Raw genomic sequence first — 12,266 nt, forward strand, 5'->3', positions numbered from 1 at the left:
ATTTAAAATGCTCCTACTAAAAGGAAAACAAGGTAAAGTCTGACACCATAGGGGAACTGAATTTGCAACTGGAATAAGCTGCCGAATACCAAATGATAATTACACCAGTTTTAACATAAAGGGATGTGCAGAGAAAGAAAGTATATTCATGGGAGTTCTTAGCTGCTAATTCTTACAGGGAAAATTTATATTTCTGAACAGGTGGTTTAATGATTACACAGAATGCTGTAATCATTAAATGTAATCATTCAATGTAATCAATCAATGCTGTAATCATTCAAATGACCTACTCCAGAATATAATTATCTCTGCCTTCTCTCTAAAGCAGTATTTATAGGAGGATATGGTACCTCTCTATGCCATTGGACATAACATCAAACAGGTTACTCAATGTTTTCTTCTGCTCAATAGTTAAGTTATCCAGAGCTAGGAGGGTGGTCTTGGCTAGCAAAGTTAGCTATACGAGCAAGCAAAGAACCTGATTCTGCCTGAAATATTAATGCTACAAGCAGCGAGGAACAAGGTGTATGTGCAGAATCAGGGCGGCCAGGAAAACTGTTCACTTACATGGGCAAGTATTTTCCATCCCTCTTTATTATGTTGTGGAATCTGTTATCCCCAGGGCCAGGGAAACGGCTTTATAGCATTTTTGTTTTCTACAGTCCTTATTTGAGCATGTTCCTTTGACTGTGCTGTTTCATTCAAGAGAAAACAGCTTTGTATTTCCAGTTCTACAATATTCAGTCATTTACAAAGCAGCAACACATTCATCAAAGAACTTAATTCATTTGCAGAAGTACCAATCTGTACCCAGTTTAGGGTGTAAGTACATCAGGAGAGAGAGACCGTATTTACTTCTCTTTGCTATTTTTTTTAATTCATCTCCAGATGTATGTGGTGTTCAAAACTTATTAAAACTGAGCTATTTCTTATTAGAGGTAGAATCTAATTGACAATTATCTTTAGTAAAGACAGGGAAAGGAAGTATTTTGGAAGAAAACAATCTGATAGTAATCAGACCTGAATGGGTTCTCTTATCAGCCCTTAAGGCTTCCTTAATCCTAGGAAACTGTTCAACACTAAATCTGGAAGAAATGAGGTGTTGGATTTAATTAATTCTTTGAAGTTTTTTTTTTTAAACAATACCATCACTGGAGAGAAATCTGATGGATGTCTTGGAACTTATCAGAAGGTCACATGTCAGTCAATATACATAGTAACAAGGCACGTTTTCCAAATGGTTGTTTCACAGTTAGTTTTACGTTGGAACCCCATTCTTTGAAATGATATTGTATTACCATATTAGAATAGCTCATATGTGTATCAAAAGAATAAAGTAAAACATTTTCCTCTCTGCTATAATACGCAGAAGGAATAGATCAATAAAATATTAAAAATAATAAATGCCTCAGACCGAAAGAGCTCAGACTGAACCATAGAAGCAGTAGCAGATATTTTCAGTTTATATTCTGTATAGAAATAAAGGAGACTCTAATTCTTACACTTCAATTTTTACACTTAAATTTTGACCTGATTAATTGTAAGGACGGGGTTAGTAATTAAATAAACTGTGGATCAAAATGATATGCTGCATTTCTGCTACTTAAAAATAAGCTAAATTTTTTTCCAGTTCTCTTACAAATGAATAGTTGAATATGAGATATGTTCTAGGAAGTTTATGTTGTTGCTAGTTATGTTGCATCTTCTCCACAGGCTGTAGTACAAGCCACATGAATACAGTCATACAGCTATTCTGTTTAAAGCCAGATCTCCTCAGGATACTGTATCTATAAACTTGGGCTATCTCAGCATTGTTGATATCCTTATATAAAGTTTCCCTTCTGCCAGACTTAAATCTTTTGACTTCTGAAAAGCTCATAAATATTTCTTGAAGATACCAGCCAACACATGGTCTTCAGCCTTTCTAAGAATGCTGTTGGATGGCTATATTTGTCTGTTACTTATGATTTGAGCATCATGGATTTTTCTGACTATATTGTTTTGGATCACACTTTTAACTCATTCAGTGATGCAGGCTAAAAGACAATTTCTTATTTAAAATTAAGTCACCATGTCCTCTTTAAATATTAGAAGGAAGACCACATGTTAACTAAATGAGGTCATGAGGATTTCAGATCACTATTTGTATCAAAACATATAAAATAAAAATATGAGAGAATCAGAGCTTCATATTTAGCTTGATAAAATACACTACTTTTACCCATGAAGAATATAATGGCAAAAGCAGTTTTAAGTTTGCCCAGTGCAGGACAAACCCAGCAAAGGTGTAATATCTTTCAGCTTGAACTAATGCAAAAAATATTTTTCTCTTGGGACAAAGTATTAAGAAATAAGCCTGAAAACAATAAAGAATAAGGCAGTAATTGAGGCATTGTAGACTAATATTAGAAAACAATACGTCAGTGATGATGATAATTGAAAACATGTACTCAAATATATGTCAATGGATCTTGGAACTGAGTTGCTGGGATGATGAATTAGTTTCATGGTTGCTTGGAGGGTTGATGTCATAAAGAAATAGAGAAAACTGGAAAATGTGAAGGGAGGAATGTGCAGAAATCTTATGATCAGAAATGCATTTTAACTTGCATTAACAAACAAAGAAGAAATTTTTCTCATCTTTAAAGATAAATTATTGGTTCTCAATCCTCCTGGAGTTTTTAAAAGCCTTTCAATGCCTTTATATTCCTTTACAAAGAGTAAAGCGGCAAGTACAGCAATGCTACGTGTTCGTTTTTTCTTTGGTGGTTTTTTTTTTCAGATTATGTATTTTGACTCAGTAGTGCGCTGTGCACAAGTGCTGGCAGGTTGTCTAGTCAGAACACACCTGGATTTGGGAATGCCCTTGGTATGATTGGGGTTTCAGAGATTTAGGAGCAAGCAGCAGTAGGAGCACAGAAGTCCTTGCTAGAAGTGCTTGCCCAGATATCTATAGCCGTGGCTCTGGATGGCACAACGGCTATGTACGCCTCTTATACAGTGCATGTGCTCAATTCACAGCATCCTTGTTAACTGTTATTAATTAATTTACTATTCTTTGAGAGCATAGGAAAATGTTATGAATATGAATTCCTAAAGGTGGCACTGTTAACTAAGGGGGAGGAGTATAAGTTGTGTTGAAAGATTTTAATTGCTGATAAAAAGCTTAAGTTTTGTCAGGTTGAATGCTGTTCTGAAATGAAAAAAATTGTTTTGAAAAGCACTGAAATCATCAGACGTTTTTGGAACTTCCCATTTATTTTCTCAACTGAAAGAACTTTCTTTTTATGAGTCTGCCAACTGTTTCAGTTGATCTGAATTGTAATTTATTAATTTGTGGGATAAGAAATATTTGAAAAAATTAGTTCAGTTTTAGCTGATCCTCTAAGAAGGGTTTTGTGTCCGATACTATGGAGGCCAGTAGAAGTTCTCAAAGGCTGAGGATGAAACTTGGTAAGAGAGAAAAGGGGAAGGTACTACTTCTTTGTCAGTTTGTCACTTAGATTGTGGCAGTCTTCTAATGTGTCCAGAGGCATTTGGCCTGCCTTGATTCTCTGTAGGCAAAATGTGTCTGGGAACTGGCGGACGTGTTCACACAACTCTCTCCCATACATAAGAAACAGTGACTTCAAAAGAGCCGTTCTGGCTCTGTTTCTTACAAGCTGTCATCCCAAAGTGATCTAGCAATGTATTTTTGGAGAAGACTTAAATTAGGTTAGAATTTCTTATAACAATTGTATTTCTTTTTCATTGCATAAAAAGGAAAACAACATTAAAAAGTAAACAGTCCTTTCTTGCTCAATGCTCAGTTTATGCTTTGAGTTTGAAACACAATGTAATATTTTATTTTGGATCTAAATCATTTAATTTTGCAGGTCTTAAAATTGCAAAAGGAATTTAAATCTCTGATCTTCCTCAGCTTGTAGCTGCATTTCACAGTCTGATTGGTTTGATAGCGGCAGCTCTTATACGTATTGCTGAATCTGTGATCGAATAGCCACACCTTGATGTTCACCCTTCAGCCAAAGTTCTCAAAATTGTGACATATTTGGGCACTATATTGGCATGTATCTTTCAGCGCTGCTTTAGTGATTTATGGAAAACTGCTGGGTACTCTTTAGCCTGTCCTATAAAAATTAGGATGAAGTTCACTAGAGGCCCTTTTTTGTTTTCCTCAAAATACAGTTGAATCATAGGAGGAGTTGGGGGGTAATTCTCTGAGCTTCTTTGCAAGGGGAGGAAAGGTAGCCATATACAACTCAGCTTAACAAATTCAGCAGGACTGGAACCACGAGGAGGAGGAGGTTAGTGACTTTGGCTTTTGTGTTGATTAGGAGAGAGGTTGATGTTGGTCTCCAGGATTTCTTTTGCTGGATTTGCTAAAATGGGTTTGTGTGACTAAGAGTCTGACTTAAATTCCATAAAGCATTACTCCTAAGATTCTGATGCGAACTACTAGTGGCTAAAGCAATGATGGTAAGATTTATTTAGCTCCCTATGTATCAATTATTTCCTACTGCGATGATAAAAGGTTATTGAAGCTTTGTGTTCTGAATAATTACTGTGTCCTATTTGCTATTACAAAGCAATCGTATATCGAACTACTTTTGTTTTCCCATAATTAACAAGGCTGTTATAGCCTGGATAAAAACAACCAGAATCTGGAATCATGGAGTATGACTGGAGCTGGAGTATTTCAGATAATTGCTTCCAAAGAGATTCCTAAGTTTTTGTCTTGTATATGCAATAGGTGGATCTTTCTTCCAGCTAAACTAATTTCCAAGATGACCAGTGTCTGTTGTGTTTTTATTCGGTATCTGTACCCTGTCTTAATTTCTAGTGCTTTAGCATGAAAAACGTTTTGGTGCTAGTGTCAGTAACACATTAGAGCAGCATGCTTGCTTCCAGGTTTGAACTCGGCACAATTTCTACTTGGGCACCACTAGTTGAATGCCAGCTTGCCGACAGCATCCATGGCTAGTATGGTAACTTCTGCATTGCATCCAAGCTACACCCCTGGCTTAGTGCACAGTCTTGGTGTTATAGGACTCTCCTCAGTTATGGTAACAGTATCAAGAGAACAATTCTTGAACCTTTTCATTGCAAATAAATGTAAGGTTTTTGCAATGCCCATCCAGCACTTGCTGAATGCTAGTCACAATGCAGTCTTGCATGTTAGCTGAAAAATTTGGCATGAATTATGAGGAATCAACAAAGCACTCTGCAGAATGTTTACCTAGCCTATAGAAATTTCGTAAGGAGTCTGCAAGACCCTGCAGAATCTCACAAACCACACTGTAGAGTTCCAAAACTTTTTAGCCAGCAGCAGCGCTGTAAAATAAGCTGTGGATGTTTATCTAGTCAGATGTATATGTAATCCTAGCTGTTGCTGTAACCATGGACTAGTTTTGGAAAGAAATAAGAGAGTAAGGGTCTTGTTCTGCAAAATAACACATGATTTCAGTTCCTATTATGCCTGTATAATCTTCCAGCAAAATTCTAAAGGTGTATCTGCTTACATGACCAAACCCAAGAATGACTGTAGGGAACAATCTTCTGCTAACTGTGTGCTTAAATAAACTTTTATTTGCTTTTATTTTACTTATATTTTAGGAGTTATATCACTTCTTCAAATATGAATTTAATTTTTCTTTCCCTTATGTGGTGTTTACTAAATTGCAGGGATTGACACTGACAGCTGTAGGTTGAGCAGATATGCCTGTTACTAAAATACCAAAGTTACTCTGGCTGAGCCTTGTGTCCAGAAGGATTTCTTCTTGACAATGGTCTTGACAGTTGTGGGTGCCTTGATTGGTTCTTCTGGATGGAGCTATCCTGTCATGCATTGTGTGTGTTGTAGGGAAATACTACTAGTTCATCCCCTTTTTCTGTGTGAAATAAGACTGGGGCATCTACTTTGGAAACTTTGAAATAAGATGTTGCAGGAGATTGGATGACTGGACTGACTCCCTGACAGAATTTTGCTCGTAATAGTAGTAAATAATGATAAGTTACAACTGGATGGATGTCTGGTGGGTGTTCTAGAATTAGGCAAATGAACTTCCTAAGTGCCAAGGATAGCAAAGAAATCAGAATATGTCTGATTCACATGATGCAGAGCTGTATAGAGATATCCAGCCAACTCAAGGATTGCAAGCAGCATGTGTGTGCTAGGAGAGCCCTTCCTCACTTTTACCCTGCTGCTTAGTACCTCCTTTACCCATAGCTCAAGTACTTCCACATGGCACTTCACTGAACGGTGTAAACATTCTAAGAATTCAATTGCTGCTTGTCACAGGCATGGTGGACCGGGCATTGACTGGCACTCACATGTCTGCATGGAGATGACTACTGGCCTTGAGAGAGCTGGTTCCTTCAGGTCAGAGTGGTGGGCTTATACCACCACATAAGAGAACTTGCACAGCTTTGCCCGAGTTCTATCCATTCTGTATGTAAACAGTTCATAGTACACTAGATCTGGCAACTGAACTTTAACTACAACTAGGAAAGGAAGTAACACCAATGTGATTTTACTCGTAAACCCAGCAATGTAAGTTAATATTTTATAAAACGCTGAATGCCTTCACTGAAGGTTCTCACCCAGCAACTGACTTTGAGGAAATGGGAAATGTCCTGTTTCATAACAGGCAAGAGGAGAGATGTTATTTAAACACAGAAAATCTTAGCTTTGCTAGGAAAAAATTTTAAAGTAGTTTAGAGAGGAGAAGAATATTTGTTTAAAAATGGCTGAAAAACAAGGTTTTCTCAAAGGCGTATCTGAAAATCTGGTTGAAATGTGTGATTTTTTTTTTTAATGCCAAATGTGTTGCTGAAGCTTTAAAAAAATAAAAGCAAGGCAATACTGAACTGTCAAACCCTTGCTGTATCGGCTTCGCAGCTTGTTAAAGTAAACTTTAATGAGCTGAAGAATAATGCAATTTGCCTTCGCAAACAAACTATATGGCAATTTACAGCAAATTATTTATTTTGAGTTTCTTTTAATGGACTTGGAACTGTTGTTTTGACCAATATGCTCATTTAATAGGGTCACATTTAGGCTGTGATCAGATACTTGCCAAATGCCATTTTTGGGTGGCTATGGCACCTATGGAAATTGTTGGAACTTAAGCTGGGTTAGACCAAGCTACTGAAATGATATAGCAGTCTAATTCTATCATTACACCAAGTGAGAGTCCAGATATTTGTTCAATTACAGGACAGTAGGCTTTTCAAGCTACCTTGGGTCTTGCATAACATTCTACGTATTTCACTGTTCACTGTCACTTTAATCATGCCAAACTCATTTCTACTTCCTTGGAATCTTGCTTTGAATTCATGCTTGTTATCCAAATATTAAAATTGTTAAATACCACTTCTCCCCTTACATGCCACCTGTGTCTCATCCGATGTTAGCAGTCATTACTACCTGGGCTTTGCTCATAAATACAGACCTCTACAATCATTAGTCAACTTCATTTCTAATCACCCCTGTTCCTATGTATATACTATGCTTCCTCAGAAGCTGGAGTGTCCTGAGCTTTCCAACAGAGCATCATTTTTCTTTACCTTGAAATCTGTTTTGAAAGCCTAAGCCTGCCAAGTCATTTACTTGTAAGCTACCCGAGTGCACACTATTAAAACATTGCCCATCTTCACCTTGACAAGTCTGCTCCTCTGTCTTTAACTTTTATCTGTAAGTGTTTCAGGGCACAGATTTTTCTTGTCTGTTGCAGACTAGTGCTAAGTATGAACTGTTATTTCAGTGATATACAAACATGCAAGAGACTTGAAAATTTGTATTATAGACTTTAAAAATACAATATAAGCTAAGAAGGGGGATATAACAAGTGTTTGGTCACAAACTACAACGCTGTATTTCTTCTTTTGTGTGTTTGCAGCGAAACCTTTTGTTCAGATGTATTCAAGTGAATTTTTGGGACTTGGTGCCTACTTGTCACTAGTAAACTCATTTAATACAGTGTGCTGATGTATGTGACATTAGTGAAAGATGAACACTTCCTGATGGTAGTGAATTCCTACCATAATTGTTACAGTTCTAATAGAAAAACATTGGTTAACTAGAAGCATCACACTTGATAATACAGCTTACATCTCGGCAGGACTACAGACCTCATCCTTTTGTAATGATACAGCGTAGGGCAAAAGGGTTCATCAGGGTCCTAGATCTAAGACTACACTAATCTTAATTTCACCAGGTTTACACCATTTGGCAAATCCTGGAATTCTGAGGTTTTACTATTGATGAATATTTCAGCTACGATGTAAATGAGACCTGCTCTTTATGGTTAGACCTTAATGAACAATGCCTCACTTGACATCTGTGAACTCTGCTGGGAGTTTTTCCTCATATTAAAAAATAACATAGGCCTTTAGCTTAGAGCTGGGGATAATGGAAATAAAAATAATTTGGGCACAAGCCTTAAATGGATTTTTTTTAACCTTTGAATACTACGCTTATAGAAAAGAAATACAAGATGAAGTTACTGAAGTTACTTCACTGAGCCTCCCTCCTTGTGTTGATTCTCATAAAATAAAAAATGTCTTGCTTTTCCTAAAAATGAGTAACCCGCTACTGCCAAGACTTATGCAGGGTAATCAGCTATTCAGACTGAGATTTCTCCAAGAAAGCCAAGCTCTGGCCATCATTCATTTTCAATTTGCAAAAATAACTAAAAGGTTTGTGCCATGATATCTTAAGAGTTTAATATCTATAGGATAACTATCCATGGAAAATATTAACAGAGATCAGGAAACATTCAGTTTTCACACATCTCATCTACAGGACAGCACAGCCACTAAGTTGAAATGAACCAGCTAATCATTCTTCTTTCATTACGACAAATTGCAAATAGTTACGGTATTTTATGAATGCATGAGAACAAAAGACGTAGGAGAAAATCCTTAAATAAAGTAGTTTTCATGCACTGGATTGCCTGAAGCTATTGAGCACTTGCTGTGTAGTGGACTGATCTGTTTTGCACCTCTGCTGAAAGCTGAGGTGAGAGCTAGGTCTTCTCTCCCTTACGTGGCGGGAGTTAGAAGAGCTGTGTGTACCTACAGTTGTAATCAAGCAGGCTTCTCCAGCTGACCCAAGAGTACAGTTGGCTTCTTTCAGATGCAGCTGCATGCAGCCCTTAGCCAAATGGATGGGTCATCATGATGAGGGGCCTCTGAAAGGAGAGGGATATGGAAAAAAGGGAAGAGAACTGCCAAAGTGCCTCCCCCAGCAAAGCACGCTGCTGTAGAGAGTAATGTTAAGTGCTGTTGGTTTTGTATAGTCACATTAAAAAGGCCAACAGAAAACACTAAGTCCTAGAAATTTGTTATTAGTCAAGATGTTTATATACTTGTCCCCTGAAGGTTAAAGAAATTATTTTTAAAAGGGTCAGAGGCTTTATTTGCAATGAAATAGTGAATTCCAAGTAGAACACTGCAGTGTTAAAAACACACAAAAAATCAAGGTTCAGGGTGTTAATGATTTGTGGGTTTAATTTTCACTCAGTTGTCTCTTTTGGACCTTTTTTTTTCTGTGTAAGTCCTAAGTTTGTGAGAATGGCAAATTTTTCTTAATGTCTTTTGCACTGTGCAAGGAAGACCATACCAGCTGTGATTGTTTCTTTGGAGATGCATATGATCCATAGCATCAGGAAAAAAGGCAAAACCAGTTCTGTACTGCCTCTAGGCCTTTCCTCTCCTGAGGCTGCCAACTATTAAACCAGAGCTTATGTAGGCCACTGATGACAGATGGGGATCTGGTAATTTCAGTAGCACCTTTTCAGATCTTTCTACCACCTTGTGCTGGCTGTATTTCCTTCACGTAAGAATTCTTCACTGCTTTATCTGTTTCAGAGCTGCTTTGTATCACTAGACCCACCTTAACGGATGGGAGGCAAACTATATGATTTTGTTCCAAGCAAATATGCAGGTCATAGCTCATAAAGGAAGGTTTATGAGCTAAATTTAATACCATGGGATCTTGCATTTACTGCCTCTGAGAAGACTCCATGTCAAATTTTTTCAGCTGACAATCTTAAAATGTTTCTGGCTCACTGTCCATCCTATAAACTCAGTCTGGAAAGGCAAGATGGTGTATCTACTTTTCATAAATGTCTGAGATAGGCGAAGCTTCATTGCTGTAAATGAGACTAATCTGCTTGCATTATTGTACCTGATGGAAGTTTGTTGATGTGATGTTTGCAGGCATTTCAGGAACCTAGAAACAGCAGGGAAACCAGACATTTCTGTATTAGACTGCTTTTATTCCCCCTCTTTGTTCAAAGTAGACATATAGTGGTCTTACACCTGGAGGCTGTTCTCCATGTTACAGTACCCTAAATTCCTTTGGCTCATGCATTGCAGCCACTTGGAAGGCTGTTGCAGAAGATACAAAAATGGGACCGCCAGAACATCCCTGCCTTCCCTGGTTGCCAGGCTCCTGGGAGGCATAGCCAGCCCTGTGGTTAGAAAGGTTAAGAGGAGTGGAAGCTGGAGTGTGATGCTGATTTTTAGTAAGGGCTCTAGGAGACTGAACAGGGTATTAAGATTGACTTTAACAGGCAAACTGTGGACAACTTGAGAGAAGGAAAAAAAAAAAAAAGAATTGGTAGGCACATGGGTGAGTAAGTATGTTTGGCAGAAGAAGCAGATGTCACATTTCACAAACCTCTTAAGAGTTCCTTGAAGGCTTCAAGGATAAGGGTGATCTAGTTGATACTGCTGGTGCTACAGCTCTAAACTAAGCCCCACTGCTTTATCAGTAGAGTTACTGTAAAAATACACCATTCATGAGGACTGCGGCTAGAGGTTTTAGGAATTATTAACAATTTTCAGAGCTGTGTTCTACCATCTTAGTCCAAGCTGTGGAATCTTTTGTGCTACTAAAACATTAATTCCTGGGCCTACAATGGATTCTGTGCAAATGGAGTGCTTCCTGCATGCAGAGCTGTGGAAACGAGGAACTGAAGAGAACAGAGATTGTCAATGTGGACTGTAAGTGAACAGTGTTGAAATAAACTATGTTATAATGGACATCGTTCTCAGATTCCACATATGTGCTCTATTTAGTGACCTCACAAGGGCCTTGTGTAAGACCGCCTCTTGAATCTTAGGAGTAGTTATTTTCATGATATCTTACACAGAGAATGCACAAAATTTTTTTAATAGTTTTCATTAGCACATGTAACTGCCAAGATTCGATTCTAGGTCTGCACACCAACAGATGGACCTAATTTTTTCATTCACATGAAACAACAAACTGTCATCGTTTATTGTATGCTTGATTAATGTGCTTTGGTGTTGTCTTGATAACTTGAAGCAGTGGCTTTTTCTTTCGTAACAACACATTCTGTAATATATTTCCTTTTTGTCTCATACAGACTTGGCTCTGGCCATTGGTGCAAATGACAGTTAACTCAGCAGCACAGGAAGATCTCGATTCTGTTACTGGCATGCCAATAACTAATGGAGCTCAGTACAGTGTTGGTTACATGTTCATTTCTCACCAGAAATTGCCAACATATAGAGAGAAACATGGAATATCTTTTCTGAATTGACACCTCACAAGATGAATATACATTGGCACGTACTTAACTGAAAATGACCGCTGCCTATACAGAGATGGCAGAACTTTGCACGGGCCTAAAGAAATCCTGGCCATTTCCATAGGATCATCCATATGTTGGAACAGCTACTGTACCGAGTTACCATAACTGCTTGAATCTACTGTATTAGTTTTCTTAGACTTCAAAAGATTCAAGATTTCTTGTTTCTTACCCCATTATATTTTTTCAATGGATTCTTCTTTTAAAATGAGCAAAATCAGTTCGGCTATGCCTAGGTTAGAGATTATTCTCCATTTAAGAGTTTGGCAGTATAGTTTTGTTGGCAAATTCTCTAGCAGCTGCTTCAGGCACTGATTTTAAACTAGTTCCCCAGACAGAGTAAGCCATATTCAAGGAAAAGAGGAAGCTTTTGGCAGCGTAAAGGTTTCTATGTCATGTTTTTTGCCAAAAGAGTCACGATAGAAAAGAATTCAAGCATTTTTGTCCTCTTAACTGACCTAGGTATGCAGACTAAAGCCAATACTCTAAATGTACTTAGACATGTGTGAAGTTAGAAGAGGAAGTAGTGTGATCCAACTGCTTCAAGTAGACTGAGGTGCTTTACATGATGTTTCTGAAAGTTGAAGCTGTATCGAGTTGCTTCCTTGTCTGCTGTAAATATGAAAAAAAAAAAAAAGACTCTGC

Source organism: Tauraco erythrolophus, chromosome 14 (assembly GCF_009769465.1).
Source record: "Tauraco erythrolophus isolate bTauEry1 chromosome 14, bTauEry1.pri, whole genome shotgun sequence".
Classification (NCBI taxonomy): domain Eukaryota; kingdom Metazoa; phylum Chordata; class Aves; order Musophagiformes; family Musophagidae; genus Tauraco; species Tauraco erythrolophus.